At 46.2% G+C, this 22,076-nt stretch overlaps 1 protein-coding gene across 2 annotated transcripts in view; it reads right to left on the bottom strand.

Annotated features, from left to right (window-relative positions):
* LOC129341244 (synaptotagmin-like protein 2) overlaps positions 1 to 22,076 on the bottom strand; it is an 82,889-nt gene extending 60,813 nt beyond the window's left edge. Inside the window, exon 1 of one of the 2 annotated variants that reach the window (XM_054996347.1) lies at positions 21,863 to 22,076. The gene's annotated coding sequence lies outside the window, so the exon portion shown is untranslated. Of the gene's footprint in view, positions 1 to 1,645; positions 1,671 to 21,862 lie in introns of those variants that run through there. The other variant, XM_054996349.1, reaches the window with a different exon arrangement.

The following is a 22,076-nucleotide window of genomic DNA, read 5'->3' on the forward strand; positions in this document are numbered from 1 at the left end:
ATGGGAAAACTCTCCCCCCTCTGAACTGTTTTTTTTACAGGAAAAACCTTGGGAGAAAGGCAAGAGCTTTCCCTCCCCTGGCAGCAGCTTTCTGGGCCCATTTGTGTTCTCTTTTTCTTATAGAAGCCATTCTCCAGAGCTGCTGTGTGACTGTGCGGAGCATGGGTTGGCTTCATGGAGAACTCATGAAAGAAGTAACATTTAGAGTGACCCTCCATCTTGTCTGGATTGAGCTTCACTTTATTGGCCCTCATGAATCCCATTACATTCTCCAGGTGTCTATTCAGGACTTCTACATATCCACCTGATTTAGTAGTCAAGGAGAAATAGAGCTGAGTCTCATCTGCATATTGGTGACACCTCACTTCAAATCCCCAGATGACCTCGCCTGGTTGTGTCACGTAGATGCAAAATAGCTTGGAGGACCAGATTAAACCCTGTGGAACCTCATAGCATAATTGCCACAGAGCTGATCAGCAGTCCCCCAGTGCCACCGTCTGGAAATAGTCAGGTAACAACGGAACAACCAAAGTATAGTGCCCACCATTTCTAACCTAGCCAGCTTATCCAGAAGGATACCATGGTTGATAGTATCAAAAGCTATGAAGAGGTCCTGGCTAATCAACATGGACGCGCTCCCCCATCATTCTCCCAGTCAGGACTCTTTTTCTGGGAAAAGAGGTGGTGGAACTGTGAGTTCCCCTTGGAGAAAATGTTCACATGGTTGGTGGCCCCGCCCCCTGATCTCCAGACAGAGGGGAGTTGAGATTGCCCAATCTCAACTCCCCTCTGTCTGGAGATCAGGGGGCGGGGCCACTGGCCATGTGATCACTTTCAAGAGGTTCTGGAACTCCGTTCCACCGCGTTCCTGCTGAAAAAAAGCCCTGCTCCCAGTGAAGGTCATCAGTCAGGGTGACCAAGGCTGTTTCCATCCCAAACCCTAGACTGCATCTAGACTGAAATGGGACTAGATTATCCATTTCCTCCAAGTCTGCTTGAAGTTGCCCAGGCACCACCTGCTTAGGCCTCTTGCCCTGAATGGAATGTTAACCGCCGGGCAGTAGTTGTTTAGGTTATTTGGGTCCAGTGATGTCTCCTTCAGGAGAGGTCTCACAACCATCTCTTTCAGTGTGATTGGAACTACAGTCTCCAGCAGGGGGACAGTTATTACCTCCTGGCCCCACTCAACCAACCTATCCTGGCACTATGGGGCAAGGGGAAGTCTAGAGGTGGCAGGCTGCCTGCTTCTAAGCCCCTTGTCCACTTCATGAGGTCTCACCAACTGGAAGAAATACGTCCTTTAAAAAGCAGGTGTTGATTCACTCTGTCCATTGAATAGGAGACTGCTGGGAATCCTGTATAAGAGCAGGATTTGCCTCAGAAGGTGGTACTGAGGGACTCCTGCTCTACCTATGGCCATTAATCTATGGAGTCCCACAGGGTCCAATTTTATCCCCTTCGTAATTTAATATTTACATGAAGCCACTGGGAGAGGTCATCAGGAGGTGTGGGCTGTAGTGTTACAAGGACAAGAAATTTTTAAATAACAGTGCTACTGATTAAAATCCCAAGTACAGGTATGCTCTGAATCTGGGAAAGGCAGTGTTGATCAAAAGCCATCAAAATACCTTTCGATGATACTCACCAAACCTAAAACTTGCTGAAAGCTGGGCTTGTGGGAAAGCGTCTTCGAAAATGTGTGTCAACTGTTTGCACACCTGTTTCCAGGGTGGCTAAACTCCCAGCATCAGGCAGTCCAGAAGTAAACAATTTGCCTGAGTTGTGTGCTTATCGGGAGTCGGGCCACTGTGATGACGCCTCTGTTCAGCCTGTGTGTTTCTGTGGTAGTGTTTGTTCTACTTGTTTCTGTACCTTTGACAGCTTCGGGAAAAGAAAGCCCATAATGCTTTTTATTGCAATTTCCTGCTTCGTATTGCCGTTGACTTAGGAGCACTTAGAGGGTAAGATCAGCTGGCAAACGACAGGGTATTGCCATAAAAGCAGTTACGCGGAACAGATCTTTGCCTGTACACTGTTTTGTACTATAAATGCCAAAACCTTTATACCTTCTCAAAGCAAGTTTTGCAATTGTCAACATTCCCCCTAGGCTGGAAAATCTGCAATTCTCCAACACTTCTCAGAAGACAAATTTAGGAGGGATTCACAAAATTCTTGACCACAACATTTCTCCACCAGATTTGATCTGCCCATTCACTGGCGCAACAGAATGAAACAGACACAAGTATGATTTGGGTGGGCATTGCTCTCTTCATTTTGCTGGGATTGGAGGCACCGTGTTGTGGTGGTTCCAGCCTTCTCTGGGTGACTGGCCTCAGAAGGTGGTACTGAGGGACTCCTATGGCCATTAATCTATGGAGTCCCACAGGGTCCAATTTTATCCCCCAATTTAATATTTACATGAAGCCACTGGGAGAGGTCATCAGGAGGTGTGGGCTGTAGTGCTACCAACATGTGGTTAATACTCAGCTCTATCTTTCTAATCCTAATTCCAAGGATGCTGTTGATATTCAGAACCAGTGCTTGGAGTCAATAATGGGCTGGATGATGGTGAACAAGTTTAAACTGAATCCTGACAAGACAGAGGTTCTCTGGGTTAGCAGAAAGGCAGACCAGCAATGAGAGATTTCCCCAGTCTTGGATGGGGTTATACACCCTTTGAAAAGTCAGGTTCATAGTTTAGGAGTATTACTTGACACAGCAGTCACCTTAGAAAGTCAGGTGGCTCAGAGTGCATTTTCCCAGCTTCAGCTGGTGCATCAGCTGCATCCATTCTTGGCTCAGTCATATCTAGCTGCAGTGATCTATGTCTTGACTGGTCTACTGCAATGAGCTCTACTTGGGGTCACCCTTGAAGATGGATCGGAAACCACAGCTAATGCAGAACGCTGCAACTAGACTGCTGGTCAGGGCCAGCTATTGGGAACACGTGACCCCGATATTACAGCAACTATGCGGGCTACCGATCTGCTTCTGAGCCCAATTCAAAGCGTTGGTTTTATCCTTTGCACACAAGTTGCAATATATATAAAAAACACCCATTCTTACCCCCAGGATAACTACCACAATCATGCTGATACAAGGGCCCTGCTGGATCAAGCCAATGGTCCATCTACATCCACAAATCACTCTCAATTGCTGCTCCCCACCAACAGGTATGCAAAGGTATACTGTCTCTGAACTTGGAGGCTCCACTTAAACAAACAGCCATTACTGTGCTATTGTCCATGAATCCTCCATGAACATAAACTTTTTATGTTTAATAGGAGACAATCTCACAAGTGATATGATTAAAAGGCAGGTTCAACATGTATTGAATCTCATGTTCAGCATTATTTGCTATCTGGATGGGTGGTTAGAGGGGGGGCAGGGAGGGCAGCTGTGCATTTTGTGTTATATGTACGCATTTGCATGCATGCATTGCATGTAGGGCATGACAAACACACACACATATGTATATCACATATGTATATATACACACACACATATATACCTACAAACCTCACGTGGCTTCAAATGTGAAGAAGTCCGGAGCGTTTATGCGTGCTGTGTGTAAAAGCCATGAAGTCACAATTGACTTATAGAAACCCTAGTACGGGGCTTTCAAAGCAAGGGAGAAGCAGAGGTGGTTTGCCATTGCCTTCCTCTGGTGAGTCTTCCCTGGTGGTCTCCCATCCAAGTACCGATCCTGCCTAGCTTCTGAGATCTGCCAAGACTGGACTATATACCATGCTGTCTTCCCTCTTGGGCACAATGTTAACAGCATTTTAAAAACTCGTTGACAGCCTATTCCTAAAGGGCAAAAGAAGGGCCAAAAAGGAGCAGTGTTTTACCAGGGCCCAGAAAACAGGGATTGACTTTGATGAATAGGGATAGTTGGAAGGTTGGATCCCGCAGAAATTTCTGCTGACAGATGGGGAACAAGTTTTGCTAATTCCCTCAGGGCTGGGTTAAGACATCCTGAGGCCCTAAGGTCTGTCAAGTGTAAGAGTCCCCATAGCATTACCCCAAAATGGTCATTGTTAATTTTTTTAAAATGTAGAAGTCCACTGGCCATGAACTATATCTTGCTTAGTTTGTGCACAAATCCAGGTCTGGATAACCTTCTCTCACCGACCCCCAACTCCCAGCTCGGGGGCAGGGGGGGAGAGTAGCAAAATCTCACTCTGCTGAGGGAAATCCTTTTCAAGTTAGATAATAGGCAAAAAAGGGAATTAATAAACAGGGATATCAAGCAGGTATATATTTGGCACATTCCAAATATCACCCCAGTATCTCAGCTGAACAGAATCCAGTTAAGCCCCACTGGAAGCTCATTCCAGCAGAGTTAATAAATAATTGTTTCTCAAGAAGAATTCATTTTTCATTTTAAATGCCATGTTAAGATACATTAAGATCCTGGTTGCAGCTACGCAGCTCTTTATTTTTCCTGTGCCCTTGTGTGACTTAGTTGTTTGGCCTGCCACGGGTATAAGCAGTACAAATCATAAAACAATTGAATTGTTTGCAAACCCAGTACAATCTATTCTGCATCCAAACTACTCGCTGTTCCAGGCAGGCATGGGCTGGGCAAAAACTGATCTAAGCACAGTTCTGGAAAACTTTTAAGGCACTTCCCAAAGGAAGAATCATGCTTGTGCTAGGCTTTTTGAAAATGATTTTGTCACTGAAAGATTTCAAAGCATACAATAAAAAAGAAGAGGAAACGTACGTTTCTTGAAAAATTGAATTATTAAAGGTGGAAATAGGTATATAAAATGCCCTAAGCTGGATAGCGCAGGTGAACCTGAACTCATCAGATAGGATTGCCAGGAACCCCTACCCTCCCAGTGGGAGGTGGGAGACCTGGTACTCACCGTTCCCCCCCCCCACACACACCGTTGTGCATGCAAAGTGCAAGCGCGTTCCTGCCCTGCACAATGACGTTGCTTCTGGGAAGTGACATCATCATGCAGGGTGCAAGCCGCCCTGGGACCACTCCCATGCTCCTCAGGTGACCGAATCTGGCCCAATTCAGACCGAATCTGGACTGATTTGGGCTCATTTCAGGCTGCTACAGAGCGTGGGAGTGCTGCTTCACTCTGTAGCGGCCTGATCCAGCCCAATTTGGCTCCAATCTGTCCTGATTTGGGCCGAATCAGGCCAAATCCAGCCCGAATTAGGCTGCTGCAGCATGTGGAAGCGTGCTGTGCCACCCGGAAGAACTTCCATGAGGCGCGGTCCCCCCTGCCCCCAGTGGGAGACTGGCAGGGGGTGGAGGGTGGGAGCGGGGGTCCCCCACTGGCAACCCTATCGTCAGATCTCAGAAGCTAAGCAGAATTGACCTTGATTAGTAATTGAATGGGAAATCTCTGGCAAAGACCAGGGTTGCAAAGGCAGGCAATGGCAAACCACCTCTGTTAGTCTCTTGCCATGAAAATCCCACCAGGGGTCGCCATAAGTCAGCTATGACTTGAGGGCATATAAAACACAAATACATTACAGAAAATATATAAAAAGATTTTGGTTAGAAAAAACCTTTTACATTTGGTAAAAAGTAAGGACGAGCAAAAGGATGGGATTTTTAAGTAACATATGTACAAAACCAGTTTCCTATACAGAACAAAAAGCTCTGATGTTGATTGGGAATGTCATCTTTATTTAAACAATGATGTAGAGAAATATTTTGTATTTTGTTGGTTTGGACTGTACCAAAATCTTCACCTTTAGTTTTAAAAGTTTCTCTCAGCCGAAAACAGGTGAAGGGAGGGAGTCCACTGCTTTCCAGACTGCACCCAGACAACGAAGTGATCAGCTAAGAAGACACCTGCTAAAAGCTGATATAAAGGAGGGGTTCACGACACTTAGCTAGAAATAGATATTTGAGAAGCTGAGAACGCTAGAAAGTCCCTTCCTGAAGAATCCAGGAAAAGCTTCTTGGATCTTTCTTAGGGGTGAGCAGAGATAATAAAATCCCATGGCACAGAGGGGAAGGATGTTTTTCAACGGATTCCATTCAGCTAGGAGGCTCTCTCACCTGGCCTCTGCAGGAGCAGCTATTAGCCTCACGGAAGTCTAAACCAGGACTACGGGACAGGGTTGCCAACGGTGGGTTTGGGGGTGGATTTTGGAATAGGTGGAGGGGAGGAACCTCAGCAGGTTATAATGCCACAGCGTCCACCTTCCAAAGCACCCATTTCCTCCATGGGAACGGATCTCTGTCATCTGGAGAAATCTCCAGATGCCATTCCGGGAAATCTCCAGGCTCTACCTGGAGACAATCCTATAATGGGAAGTTTTCAGAAAGATGTAACTTTTTAAGTTGAAGATCCTGTAGTAGAATAACACCAGCTAGGGCATGTGTAGAGTGAGGGGCAGAGGAACTGTGTGTTTACATCTTTCTTTCAGGATCCCTTTGCTCAATCTGATGTGGAGCTCGAGGGTATGCCTGTGAACATATTTTTAAAATGAGTATTTTTAAATTCTTAATTGCTGGTAGCTGTTCTCTGTATCATATAGACTTCTATCGACTGGACATGCTATTTTAAAACAGGCATCAGGGGAAACGGGGTGGTCATCTCTGTACTGTAACCACAGCTTAGAAAGCCTCAGTATCTCAGCTGCTTCCAGAATAATCTCTGCAAATGCTGAAGTGGAGAGCAAATGCAGTAAGCAGGACCTGTGATGACCAGTTGCTGGGCAGCAAGAGACTCGAGCATAGATTGCCAGCCACCCGGTGGTGGCTGGAGATCTCCCGGAATTACAACTGATATCCAAGCCATAGAGATCAGTTCCCCTGGAGAAAATGGCTGCTTTGAAGGGTGGACTTTATGGCATTATAAAAGAGCAAGAGTCCAGTAGCACCTAGAAGACTAACACAATTTGTGGTAGGGTATGAGCTTTGGTGAATCACAGCTCACTTTTTCAGATACAGCTAGAATGTGAGCCCATCTGTCCTTATATCTTGGAGCACTACCCCTTTGCATACCCCACCTTATTCAATCACGCCTGCCTTTGTCATTCACCGGTTATTATCCTGGTTATTATCCTTCGGTGTCTGCAATCACTCCACTCTCCAAGATATACGAACAGCTGGACTCACATTTAGGGCCGGCATGAAAACTGGCCCTAAAACGGAGGTGAAAGAAACTTGGCTGCAATTGATCAAAGCCAATAAGGCAAGCTTTTAAAGCTTCAAGAAGATCAGCTGGCCCCCATAAGGCAGCTTGGAACAAAAAGCACTGTGTGGTTTATCATAACAGCCACCAACGAAAGTTCTTCCTATTCCACCTGCACTTCCCCCTCCTTCCCCGAGGGTCAAGGCCTGGCTCTGTCAATATATAGAAATAATTTCATCCTTCAGAAATGCTTCCCTGAATGCAGTTATTGTTTAAGCACGCCAGTCTCAAAATGGGAACTCTGTAAGGAATGTCTGTTATCTTCAGCCTGCTGATGTGGCTTCTTATTAAGCTCCATTCCAGGAGAGCAGCTTATATCCTCTCCTGCCGCAAGTGGGGAGGGATGCGCGTATTCAGCCAGTCACACTGGTTACCACCTACTTACTCCTCAATGCAACTCAAGAGGGCAATTTTAAGCCCTTCACCATCTGGCACCCACGTCTCTCTCTTCCATACACTGATTAAAATCAGGGCAGAAAGCAGCTCAGCTTGCAGAGCTGTCATTATACCAGGTGTGGAAGATGGAGGCCAGAAGCAGGGCCTTTTTAGTGACAGCCCCTAACCTTTCCACAAGGATGTTCAAAAAATGACATCCCTTCAAAGATTCTGGAGAGGATTTTAACTGCTCCTCTTTCAAAAGGCATTTGACTGAGTTCAGGCTTCTGCTTTAGCTGCTCTGTCCTTCCTGTTTTTATTGCTTTATTAATTTAATTTTTTTAATTGTCCCTAGACCAAGAGGTATAAAATATTTTAAACAAATAAATATTATATGGTATGCAGTTATGGCTGCAGAAGGAACAGCAACAGAGAGTGGAACACCTTATAGTAGATATCTATGGCAGCCAATGGAGACTATCAGAAACAGTTAATGCAAAAGATCGTAGAATCATGGGGTCGCATGGGACCTCCAGGATCATCTAGTCCAACCCCCTGCACAATGCAGGAAATTAACAACTACTCCCTCCCACCCAGTGACCCCTGCTCCATGCCCAGAATATGGCAAAACACTGTTGGCACTAGCCACTAGTTGGCAACTCCAGTATTGAGCCTACAAGTGGACATATGAATATGATTATGGAACTTTTTATGCCACTGGCACAGTGGAAAAACACAGGGCTCCTAATAGTGCAGAGAGAACCGTAAGTCCGTAGGTCTGCACGTTGCAGAGGCTTCTGAAACATATGCACACGGGTTTGGGCCAGACTTTGCCGTCAGAATCATTCCCCGCCACCGCCACGAATGTTCATTCTATCCAACATCTGAAGAGCGCTGGAGAGAGCCTGGAGTTAGCGGATAAGGTGACTGTACGCTTTTGGAGGCAGGCAGGGTCTTTCTCAGGGGATCTGACCTGGCATAATGAATCCTCTCTGCAGGAATATGGTTTTGCTTCCACTTACATTCTACTTCTTTACTTGCAAAGGAAGCAAATGCTGCGAAGACATCACAGGCCTCTCTCCAGAGCTCTCTTGCAGGGGGAACTCAAGACCGGCAGCATCGCCTCCTGGATCTTCTTACTAAACAGGGAAATGGGAATGCGCAAAGCACCAGATGCTAATTCCACAATGGCTGCAAAAGCACTTCAGAAAAGTGGGAGTGGAAGGTTATTCCCCTTTAAAGGGAATTAACTGCTTAAATCTAAATATTTGTGAACTATGTTGTCTACAGGCGGAGACTGTTTGTCTAGTCTAGGATGTCAATCCTTTGCTATTTCCCTACTGTTGGGTCGCAAACACACCTTCGGGCTGCTGGTTTCTGGGACGCTTAAACTAAATGTTACACTTTTTGTGTTCCCAATTTGCCAGTAAAACACATTTAGGCTGGGGTATGCATCTTATTGAAGCTTGTCTCTCTTTTGCTTTGTGGCCTATGTGAAAAAAATACCCACAATTTAGAGTGTCCAGATTGAAAGTTCTTCTCCTGTTGGATTCAAATGCTTGCTGTTTTCTGAGTTCTGGGATGCTTCTTTTTGTTACGGTGTCCCACTGCTCACAATACAATCCTGTAGTTCAGAAAACAGGGTGAGCCTGGTTGCGCACCTGCGACTCAGCACGTGTCTTGCATATTGTGTCGTTTGTCCCTGAGTCTGTCCAGAACACAACCCTGCACATCTGTACATGTGTTCCAGTTGCAGAAAGAACATCTCCGACCTAGTTAAAGAGGAATTCAGGAGCAGGGAAGAGTAATACCAAACAAACGTCTGGAACAAGAGCAGCAAACAAAGAGATCGGGAATCAGCGAGAGGCTTCTCTGATTGGGGATAACCACCCTAAAATCAAAAGTGGGCAGTCCACGCCTCAGGCAGGCTTGCTTGGAAGTATGTCTCACTGTGTTCAGTGGTATGTGTGTGTGAGGTTACAGGATCAAAGGAGCTGCCCTTTTGCAACAGAGGACAAATTGCTGCTGCAATTAGAGAGCTAAAGTTGCGGTCTGCAGAGCATTAATCAAGACCCAGAAGGCGCAGGGGTAACCTAATCCGTAATTGCTCAGCTTGAACACACTGAAGCAAGACCAGCCTACTCAACCAAAGAAGCTGGGCATCAGTCAGCATAATAAGAGAACTGCTGAAAATTTGGTAAATTGTCCCCATCTGCCAGGATCCCGATATGCGGTGTGCAAGACAAATTGTCTCCAAAAGCTTATTTGATTTTTGTTCTTCAATTCAAGCAGACCTGTTTTCAGCTTCCAGTGTGAAATGGTCAAAAGTGATCTTTATTCACTTTGACATTGCTGGAAAGATACTCGAGATAATTCACTACCTCTCTGTTGGGTTACAATTTTTCATAGATGTTGATAATGGCATTGATGTATACCACAATCAAAGTGAGTCGGCAGCAGCACAACGAACACATTGTTCCTCCCTGTGCTTATGGTGCTTCATAAACGCAGGGAGGGGAGAAATTCCCAGACACAAATGTGAGTGTGGAGTGGGGAGTATGAAAAGAACCCTATAATGAGAAAAGGATGAAAGGAGAGGTTGAGGTATAAACTACAGAATGCCTCTTCCAGATGAATAGGTGAGGGAACGTGGGCCTTTAGCTCATCTCCTCCATTGCAAAGATTGCCCTGGAGAAGATATAATTTGATTTGATTTGATTTATTTACCCTACAGTCTGCTCTCCTCGCAAACAGGCTCAGAGTGGATAACATTAGTATTTAAAATTTACATTAAAGGTTTCCATTTAAAACCTTAAATATACATACAATTCAATCATAAAACAACTCTAGACGGTGGCCCATATTACCTAGCACCAATAAAACATTTCTATGGGTGGGAGGTGAAGGACAGCAGTGGTCCAACCGATGGAAAAAGAGGTCCAACTGATGGAAAAAGAACTGAGGTAGGGGTTACACTAACCCCCCTGGTGGCTGGCGGAAGGCTCTCCCATGGCCCAGCCTCAACCATATGCCTGGCGGAACATCTCCATCTTATAAGCCCAGCGAGAATATAATACATCGTGTTGGGCCCTGGTCTCAGCAGACAGAGAGTTCCACCAGGTTGGTGCCAGGATGAAAAAGGCCCTGGCTCTGGTCAAGGCCAGGCGAGCCTCCCCGGGGTCAGGGACCACAAGCTGGTTTTTATCAGCTGATCGAAGCACCCTCCAGGGTACATACGGTGAAGAAGAACAGACTTCCCATTCAGCCATCACATCTGCTCCAATATACATTGTTTACCTGGGATGGTCCCCGTTTCCAGGTGTAACGGTGTCTTGATTTTGCCTCCTGAGAATTTGGGATATGCGACTTTCCTGCCTGTAAACACCTATCCAAACAGTGCAAGTTGCTGAGATCTATCAGTAAGATTGCCAACCTCCAGGTGGGGCCATTACCGCCATTAGGAGGTATGAAGAGGGACAGTTTAAAGCAATGTATCTTAATGCATTGGCTTTTAGCCTAAATGGCTGCTAATCATCCGAAAGAACGCAGGTCTTAAAACGCAGCGGGGAGTTTGCGGTCCAATTGATCCCTGATGGGTTCTTCCACCAGGGATTTTTGCCTGTCATGGATTTGATGCCTTAATGCTTATTCAATGATTGTGGCTGTTTCCTGACCAGGCAATTTGCCAGCAGGAGAGAGACAGAAACTTGAGTGGGCAGGAGTGCTCCGGAGATTGTGTCAGCTTTGAATGAGTGAGAGAATTCTGTGAATTGGCTAAGGGGGCAGCACCTTGGGGCGCAGGGCCCCTCTCTGGGGATCTGGTGCGGGGTGCCACATCGTCTGTCTTGCGGGAGTGAGTTTGCTTCCCCATGCGCTCTGCCTGCATGCTAGTAGATAAAGCCATTATCACAGACCCCTGGAGTCTCCAGGACTCTCTCTCAACCAACCAGAGAGCACTGACCCTGGGACTTCTCATCTGTAGATGCTTGCATTTTCTTGGGCATTGTGAAAAAGTGGGATATAAATATAATAAATAAATATTTTGAAGTAGAGATTAACTATACTAACAGTCCAATCCTAAGGAGAGTTACTTCAGTCTAAGCCCATTGATTGTAATGGGCTTAGACTGGGGTAACTATGCGTAGAATTGCACTGTAAGTACTGCTCTACATCAGGGAGTAAATAACAAACTAAAAAAGGACTTCTTTCTCCATCACACCTATGCCGTACTCTTCTTCTTAGAAGTTCAGAGTGTCCTTAGAGGGGGCGGGGGTCTAATTTTATCTTCAGAGCATCCCTGCGAGGTAGGCTAGGCTGAGAGGCCACGCCTTGCCGGTGGGAGAAACTACAAAGGCACTGATCCAGCAACTCCTGACCTGCATGTAATGGGGCCTTTATATTAAAAATAATTCTAAACATTTTTAAATGCGGAAAGTATTTCATAAACATTACCATGCTGTAATGTTTCTAACCACCCTGCAAGGAAGAACCCGTATTCTTCCTATATTTCAGGGTCTAAAAAAGATTGGCCAGTTCATGGCACTGGCGGGATTTGAACCAGAGACTTCCCAGCTCACTCTTTAACTACTGCTTTCTCCGCAACAGCTCCGTCTGATACCGTCTCGACTTCACTTCCGAACTTCCCTGGAGTTTATGATGCACTTTTGACGTGGTACAGCAAAAAGAATTAAAAAGCCCTACTGCGTATGTAGATCCTATTGTGTGCTATTTTAGATCAGAGTTTATCTTTTCCTCCCTTTTGATTTCCAAAAGTTGGTAGAAATGAAAATAGGTTGCTGGATTCACAGTGCAATCCTATGCAGAGTTACACCGGTCTAAGCCCATTGAAGTCAATGGCCTTAGACTGGAGTAACTCTCCATAGGATTGCACTGTCAGAGTTTGGGGCAACAAGTCCCAAACAAGGACTCACAAGAAATTCCGGGAGCAGCCGTTCAGTAAAGGACTCTCTTGTTCACATTTCCAATTTTGCATCTATTTCCCAATTAAATTAAAGCAGCCAAATCTGCCTACCCACTTGGGAATGATGAACAGAAAGCTGCCTGTATACGTTTGTGAAAGCAAAGACAATTAAGCCTGTTGAAATCCACTTCAAGATGAACTCCCCAACCCCTGTATGTACAGTGCCCATGCAGCCAACTACTGACGGACCATAAATGTGCCTAATCCCCTTTTAAAGGCATCTTAGCTAGCGGCCATCGCCACATGCTGTGGCAGGGAATTCCACAAGCTAATTAGGCATGATGTGAAGCATACTCATTTTTGTTCTGATCTACCACCTGCTGATTTTATTGGACCTCAGATGGAGTAAAGAAGTGCTGGTAGGAACAGGTGGAGTTGCCAGCCTCCAGGTGGTGGCTGGAGATCTCTTGGAATTACAACTGATCTCCAGGCCATACATATCAGTTCCCCTGGAGAAAATGGCTGCTTTAGAAGGCGAATTCTAGGGCATTATACCCCGCTGAGGTCCCTCCCTTCCCCAAACCCTGCCCTCGCCAGGCTCTTTCCCCAAATGTCTAGAAATTTCCCAACTCGTAACATATTGGCTCAGGTAATGAGCTGCGATTCAGAAAGTTCAGGTCCATGCCACTAACAGGCAGGTGGTCTTACGTAAGCCTTGGTCTCCCATCGGAGGGTAATACTGACATACAGGATTGTTTTAGATATTACAACAGAGCAGTTCAACAGATACTCCAACAGGCACAACACAAAGTACTTGGTGAATACTAAAGGTTCTAGATAAATACCAAATATGATGAAGTTCTTGAGAATGCATTCCATGAGCAAAGCTTTTCATTCAGGAATGTCTTTTATGAATGAAATCTCTACCGGCTGCTCCTGTCTGGTCTTTCCCAGAACAAAGCCAACACAGAGGCATGATAACTATGTCCTTCTGCATTTCGTCGGCAGTTGCAATTGGGGATGGTACGAAACGGCGTTATCTAAGAAAGGATATCAGATGGAACTCATTCCAGTCCTGGGGAAGGAAATGGACATTCCCCCTTTGATCTCCGATGGAGAAAGAGGATTCTGCTTCTACATTTATTACAGGATATGGTTCTACTGCTCTGTAAGGCTCTGTAATAATACCTATGAAAGCAGCGGTCCTCCTAGAATGAGCTGATTTCATGCATCGTGCGGTCCGTTCCAGCTGCCTTGCTCCCCAGAGGTGGAGTCCCACAGTGGCTACGGTAAAGCAGGCCCCTCCATTCAAATCCCGCCTCTGCCTTAGGCAAGCCACTCACATTCCCCTTCTGGCCCCTTGGGAACAGCGCTGCCCCCTCCTGGAGAGCTGCTGAAGCATAGTGGTTAAGTGGTCTGGCTGCGAATCAGCACTCTGCTGGTTCAAATCCCACTACTGCCATGAGCTCAGTAGGTGGCCTTGAGGAAGCCACTCCTCTCAGCCCCAGCTCCCCCAGCTGCATTGTAGGGATAATGATAACATTAACTTGTTCACTGCTCTGGGTGAGGCACTAATCTGTCTAGCAGAGCGGTATATAAACACAGTAGCAAAGAGACCAGTAGCAACTTTATTGTAGCATAAGCTTTTGAAAGAGACTAACACGGCTAACTCCTCTGGATATATAAGCACAGTTGTTGTTGTTGTCATTATTATTACTACTACAAGATCATTGTAGGAATTACAGTAAACTAATATAGGAGTGTTATGCAATTGTTAGGCTAGGACTGTGGAGTCCTGGGTTCAAATCCCCACTCACAGGCTAGAGCAGAGGAGTGGAAAACCACATAGGTTGAGCCCCTCGGAGGCAGGGTGGGAGAAAAACGTGATAAAGACGGCCGGTGGCTGTGTTGGTCTGCAGATAAATCTCAGAAGCAAAAATTGTTTCATGCCTTTTATTAGGACCAACAAAATTATTGCAGAATGGTATGCAAATCTGCGACCTGCAAATTAAAAGGTACTGCATCACTTTTTTTTTCCTGGCAAGAGACTCACAGAGGTGGTTTGCCATGGCCTGCCTCTGCAACCCTGGTCTTCGCTGGAGGTCTCCCATCTAATTACTAACCAAGGCTGACCCTGCTTAGCTTCTGAGACCTGTCAAAGGCCGTGGTCGCCATAAGTCAGCTGAGACTTGAGGGCACTCTCCACCACCACCACATTACTTTTTTAAGTTAGGAAAAACTGTGGGAGGCCTTCAGTGCTTTATGAAACGCAAAGGGATACTTTTTCTTTTCTGGACAGTGATGGATTTACTGGTTCTTTCCCCCCTTTTAAAACCCCAGCGGATTTTTCTCAGAATTTTAATTCTTACATACACCAGCGTGGCTCTGAGCCTCGAACACCATACCACAGTTTAAGGTTAGAAGGCTGCCCTCTCTTTTAGCCAGCGTGGTGTGATGGTTAAGGTGTTAGATTAGGATCCGGAAGACTTAGGTTCAGATCTCCAGTCTGCCATAAAACTCGCTGGGTGACTCTGAGCCAGTTGAGCATGCTCTCTGTGTCTCTTAGCCTAACCTACCTGAGAGTATTGTTGGGAGCAGGGCTTTTTTTCTGGGAAAAGAGGTGGTGGAACTCAGTGGGTTGCCAGCACAGGGGGCAACTCCTGGCGGAAGGTAGTTCCCCTGGTACCACATGCATGTGTGCAAAGTGCACGCATGCTCCCAGAACCGCACAATGATGTCACTTTGGGTCAGCTGGAACAAGGGGGAAGTTTTTAAAAGTTTAAATTGCCCTCGGCGAAAATGGTCACATGGCTGGTGGCCCCGCCCCCTGACCTCCAGACAGAGGGGAGTTTAGATTCCCCTCCACGCCGCTTCAGCGGCACAGAGGACAATCTCAACTCCCCTCTGTCTGGAGATCAGGGGGCGGGGCCACCGGCCATGTGACCATTTTCAAGAGGTGCTGGAACTCCGTTCCACTGCGTTCCTGCTGAAAAAAAGCCCTGTTTGGGAGAATGAAACAGAGGAATGGAGAAAGATGTAAGCCACTCTGAACTCAACAGTAGAAAAGAACAAGATATCTGAAGAAGTGAGCTCTGACTCATGAAATCTCCTACTCTACCACAAATTTTGTTCTTATAGGTGCTACTGGACTCTTGCTCTTTTCTGTTGCTACAGACAGACTAACATGGCTACACATCCTGAACTCCTTAAGGAATGGCATCATAAAAATATACTAAATAAATAAGTATGCCCTCTAAGACACAAAACCATTATACTTGTTTCTCCATGAAAACAGACACAGGACTTCTGATTTGCGTGGAGATTCTTGCACAGATCTGTACCAGTCTTGGGACCTGTGGTGTCTGGGAAGGAGGATGTTGGAGTGCTATTATACAACAGTGCATTGCACATTGTGTATGCGCACATCACGAGGCTGGTAAGCATAGCTAATCTTTAAATTCTGGCTGCAAGATGCTATGCTCCACTACAAAAACCAGAAGGAACTCATGTTTCATTGTGACATTTTGAATTTCGTCTCTCTTCACTGGGCCTGTCGCTGTGATTTTTGCTCTCTTCTAGCCCTGTCATTTGCAGGGCAACTTTTTAAAAAGGACATCCAGAACATGTTGAGCACATTCAGTGCCTTCATGGATGTATAACCATCACAGAGATTATTAATCACCACTATACTTAGCATTTACACAGCACTACAGGAATGTTCTAAGTGCTTCATGGGCATTCTCTTTTATGGATTCCTTACAACAACCTTGCAAGATAGGTTGGTATTGTTATCTTGGTATTGCAAATTGAGGGGGGATGGCTGACAGCGTGTGGCTTTTCTAATGGTAAAAATTGAACATTGCCACATTCATCCATGAGGGGAAAAAAATTAAATCCCCAAATAGTATTATCGTATTGCTTCTTAATTCAGGCAAACCAAGTACAAGATTTTATTTATCGACTTCATTTACATGCCACCTTTCTCCGCAGTGGGGAAACAAACAGCTTCCATCATTCTCCCTTTTTCGTTTTTATCCTCACAGCAACCCTGTGAGGTAGATGTGTGTGTGACTGGCCCAAGGTCACCCAGCAAGCTTCTATAGAGTAGGGACTTGGGACTTGAGCCTGGTTCTCACAGATCCTAGACCAGCACTCTAACCAATTCACCACACTTGCTTAGATCTCATCAGGCTGGAAATACAAAAAAAAGGTGGGGGAACATAAAGAGAAAGACGTTTACGGAAAGATGCAATAGAAGGGCCTAAAGTCTGCAGTTTGTAACTTTTCTTAAAGTGTGGCAGATTTAATTAGATGATACGGTACTGGGAGCAAGATAGATTTCAAGACACATCAAAGATGGCAACTAGGGAGGGCCCCGATTTGCAGCTCCATTGTTTAACCAGCACCTATATCCTTTTCTTCCTCATTGCTTCTGTAGGATATTTTAATGTGCAAACTGCTGTACAGGACTTTATATTCATCACACTTCACTCTCTTGCTTCCCCCAATACTTGTGAAATAGTTCTCTGATGTTACAGATGAGGAAAGCAGTGTCCGTGGTCCTGTCCTAACCAAGCTTATGCTAGAAAGAAATCTCACTCATTTCAGCAGGACTTACGGTCAAGTGAAATGTGCTCAGGACTGTGCAATCCTATGCAGAGATACTGCAGTCTAAGCCTGCTGAAATCAATGGACTTAGACTGGGTAACTCTGCATAGCATTGCACTATGAGAGACATTTCTCCAGAGTCACATATTGGGTTGACTGAGCTTAGCTTGTGAGTTTTGGTGGAATTAAAAGTTGGATTTTAAATGCTCCTCTACTTTTAACTTTTGTAAGCATTCAAGCCTGGAATTTGGTGTAGGTCAACAGAACTGCAGAGCATTGCTGCTGGACAAAACACAGGCCATTGATATGTAAATGGAAGAATCACAAAACTTTGTCAGGCTGCAAGGTTTGGCTGTTAATTGATCAATGGGTCAAAATTTTACCTAAAATGTTGACTGGTGCGTGTGTGAAACAGAGAATGCACACACATGCAAGGCAGAATATTTTTCTTATCTTGAGTTTTCATACAAGCCAAGGCTGAACGTCCCTCAGCATTTCAACACAAGATGGCCGTTTTCATACTGCTTACCGATCGTGCAAAACTCCTGGAACAACGCGCCTTCCTGGAGCAATTTCCCACAATAACTGGAGTTATTGTGGGAGATTGCACCAAGAAGGCGCGTCATTCCAGTAGTTTTGTACAATCGGGTAAGCAGTGTGAAAACGGCCAATATTTTCAAAACTCAAACAAGTCTCTTTATTTCCACAGTCAGAAGCCCTGTTCACAAGTTATAGGGAACACATATACATCCTGTAAGTATGTCTGTACATCTGTTTGTAAGACTGCGCCAACATGCATGCATGAAATGAAACTGGACCAGTTCCTAGATAAATGTATGGTTTTAGTTACACATTCAGTGGTACATCCATTTAATCAAACGTGAGAATTACTCAACACGTGTATAAAGAAAAATCAAGTGTACAGTGTACGTGAATTATATGTGTGTTCACTATAACTTCTGAACAGTGCTAGATTCTCTAGGCATCCCTTTCTATTATTTTAATGAATTCTATTCCTGCATGAAAAGAAATGCATAATCATAATTCACAGCATTGTTTAATTTCAATAAAAAATGTTTAAAAAAATAATAATAATTCATAGCATTTATATAATTATTTCAGGACTAAACCACTGTACATACAGAACTGTGTTGTAAGCCACACAACAACAAGACAAGGTAGGCCGGCACCCATATTGTAGATGAGAGGCTCAGAGAAAGCGATCTTGCAACCCAATTATCAGACTTTTCAGAAGCCCAAAAAAGAATCGTCTTCTCACAAATGCTGATGGTTGTGTCATACCAAACAGTTCTGTTTGCTGAGGTTGCTGAAAATCTTAGAACCAAGATGAATTTTTGTCCCTTATTTTGGTGATTGGCCTAGACATTTGTGGTTGTTTTCTAAATGCCTTAAATCTCCCTTCTGTACACAGCCCCCGGCACTAGAGAGAAATGCAAGGGCCTTTCCTTGATGCAGCGATGTTTGAATGACTCGGCTCAAAGAAGGTAACTGATTTTAAGACTACCCCTCTGCCCACATACACCCGGTAGACATTCCATTGAGTATTTCAGACAGAAATCTTTGTCTTGGTGAGGCAGATGATGGGAAGTAGAATAACAATGGAGCAAGATCCTTGACCACAGTGAAACCACAGCGGTACAGAGAACGGTGCCCTGGAGTCTTTGCATACCTTCCCTTTAAAGAAGCAGATTCCACTGTAAAGGCTTAAGAAGGCCCTCCATAGAGGAACACAAATCAGTTCAAAGAGATAAGCTGCAAGAACACCTAGGTTGCTAATGGTAGATATCAGCCTCTGGGAAGAAAAATTGGTAGGGCACGTGAGCGGAGCGGAAGCCAGAACCACTGCAGGCAGGCACCAGAACTCAAACCGGCGGCACCCACATACTGAAAGTTCTGTCTCATAATATTAAACATCTGAAGGCGATCCTCTGTGGTGCATGGAAGATGCTCTTTGCATGCTCAGTTGCACTTGCATCTCCACCACTACGTTACAGGTGCTACCGCTGAGCTGTACCAATAGGTTTGGGGGCTGCGCATGGGTTACAAAGGACTGAAGAATCAGTACCAAGCCCCAAATTTCCTATGGAGCAATTTACAGGGATTAAAAATCCCATTCTGGCCACCAGTATGCGAAGAGGGAGGAAGCTCTAGCCTTCTGTGGTCTTCCACCACCATAGCCAGGAGACCTAGCCTTTCCTCCAGTGGGCTGGCACAGAACCAGAGGCAGAGTAATTAGTGAGTGTTAATGGGTGGGAGAGACAAGCCAGTGGGAAGAGCCCCAATGACAGATTGTGCTCTAGAGGGTTTTGCAACTGCAGTGTGTTTGTGTTCTTTGCTTCAGCACATCAGGTGCCAAACTAGTTTGCAAGCAGAGGGGAATACGTCTTTTGGCATAGAAGCTTAGCTGACCCATGAATGCAAAACTTTAATCCATGAACAAATTATAATTTGGGAGCCAAAGGAGCCCTTAATGAAGTGGGAGGGGGGCCTAGGCAAGTCCGGCTGCTTGCACATGTGGGTATCAAGGCACTTGGAAGAGAAAGACAGCCATCATGTGCCAATTCGGTTCCCATGTGGGTAAAAGCCACACGGTTGACCCAACCCCACAGGCAAAGTAATTTTGGGTGCAAAAATGCCAGCGGTAGATATTGGGGAGGGGAGGAGAGACTCTACTTCTGAAGGAGCCGCATGGCTGAGCAGCTCATTAGCTGGATCTAAGTTTGAAAGGGGTGGACTGTAAAGTGAAAACGGCCCAGGAGGAAGTCGGGCCAGGTCGCCCCAGCTGCATTACAAGAGGCAGCTCAGGCTGGGCCAAATGTCGGCACACCTGTGGACTTCTCCTGCACTTCCTCTGGTTTATCCATGGCCTGCTTTGGTGGTGCAGGGAGAGAGCACAGGTGATCCAACACCCCAGTGGCTGCCGCTGCCCAGGTTTGAGCCAAGTGGCTTCTGCAGCACTGGCAGAGCTCCTGGGGCTCGGCTCAGCTTGCCAACAGCCCTCCAAGGCAATGGCCCACCAAGAACTCTCCCTGTAAGTGAAATGGCTAGTCTGCCCCTGGAATCTGGGGCCACGCAGATCTGGGGCCCCTGGTATTTCAGTCAGATCTGGATTGCTGAAGGCACTGTGGTGGTTCTTCTGTTCTGCCCAGGCAAACATACGATGCAGAGGCAAATGTTAAATTGCAGAGGGCAGCCCAGAATCTTTGCTCAAGCCTAGAAAGCTATATCACTGGAGCAGGGTGGGTGGGGAGGCATTTCACACATTACAGAGAGGCCAACTTAGGTTCGCAAGCAAGTGAACATGCCATCAAAATGGAGAAACACAGAGTCAAACACAGCTTCCCGACTCAAGGGCCTGTATGACATTTCTTTCTGCAAACACACACTGGCTTCACTAACAAGCCTCTGTACACACCTTATAGTACACACATGTACATCCTGCAGAAACACATACGCATTTTTAGAAAAAATCAGGAATCCAGTAGCACCTATAAGACTAACAAAATGTGTCGTAGCTTTTGTGAGTCCCAGCTCACTTCTTCAGATACCCAGCCGGGCTATCTATCCAGAGGTATCTGAAGAAGTCAGCTGTGGCTCACGAAAGCTCCTACCCTACCACTAATTTTGTTAGTCTTATAGGTGCTACTGGAGTCCTGTTCTTTTCTACTGTTACAGACAAACACAGCGACCCATCTTGAGATATGCATTTATTTATTTACGGAATATTCCCAGTCCTCTCGTCTTCCCAGAAGGACACCATGTCACTTTCAACATTGTTCTCCCCCTTCTATTTTATCCTGATAACAACCCTGCCAGGTATTTCAGGTTGAGAGAAAAGTGGCTGGCCTAAAGTAATTGATTGCGCTTCTTCCATGGCAGAGCGAGGATTCCAGCCTGGGTCTCCCACAGTACTTGGATACACATGGGGGTTTTAATCACACGTTCAGCTGTACATGAGTACAACGTATGCTGAGAATTACTGAACCCTCGTGCAAAGAAAATTTACATGTGCGCTTGCACCTTAGAGACCAACCAGGACATGAGCTTTTCAGAGTCAAAGCTTCCTTCATCAGATATGAATCGGATGGATCTGGGCTCAATAACACCTAGGTGGAGGAGAGTGCCCTCAAGTCACAGCTGACGCATGGTGACCTCTGGTGGGGTTTTCAAGGCAAGAGACTATCAGAGGTGGTTTGCCATTGCCTGCCTCTGCAACCTTGGGGTCTCCCATCCAATTACTAACCAAGGCCGACCCTGCTTAGCTTCCAAAATCTGACGAGATCAGGCTCACCTGGGCTGCCCTGGGTCTGGGCAATAACCCCTTAAAGACCAAATATTAAGGTGCTATTGGACTCAGCTCTTGGTTCTTCGACTGCAGATAGACACGGCTACCCACCCGAATCTGATGAAGGGAGGTCTGCCTCTCCAAGGGCATAACCTGAAAATCTAGTTTTATCTCTAAGGTGCTGCTGGATTCGAACCTGGCTCTTCCACTGCAGACCAACACGGCTACCCACCTGAAACTGCGCGCTGTAACGTTTGCACACGGCTACGCTTTTATGATTCCAGGGGTGCAACTAACCAAAGGAAACCCCCAAGAACTCAAAACCAAACCTAAAGCCTGGCGAGCCACAGGCGCGTCGCCCGTCTGGGCGTCCCACTCCCGCTTTCTTCTGGCGCGAAGCGGCGGGCGGGCAGGCGGGCTGCCGGCTCTCGCAGAGGGCCCCCGAACTGCCTGGCCGCCCAGGGGGCGCCTCCTTACCTGGGCTGCTGTCGGGTGGCCTCGCTCTCGCACGGGGTCGACGGCGGGGCGCCTTCCCGGCTGCGGGGGAAAGTTCCTCCCTGGCTGGGCACCGCAACGGCGGGCGAAGCTTCGGCCACCTGCCCCTGCGCCGCCCGGCTCGTCTCCAGCCCTTCTGCCGGACCTGCCCAGCCGCCCCGCGGCGCTCTGCACCGACGCCAAAACCCGGACTGGA

The sequence above is a fragment of the Eublepharis macularius genome, chromosome 13 (assembly GCF_028583425.1).
Source record: "Eublepharis macularius isolate TG4126 chromosome 13, MPM_Emac_v1.0, whole genome shotgun sequence".
NCBI lineage: Eukaryota > Metazoa > Chordata > Lepidosauria > Squamata > Eublepharidae > Eublepharis > Eublepharis macularius.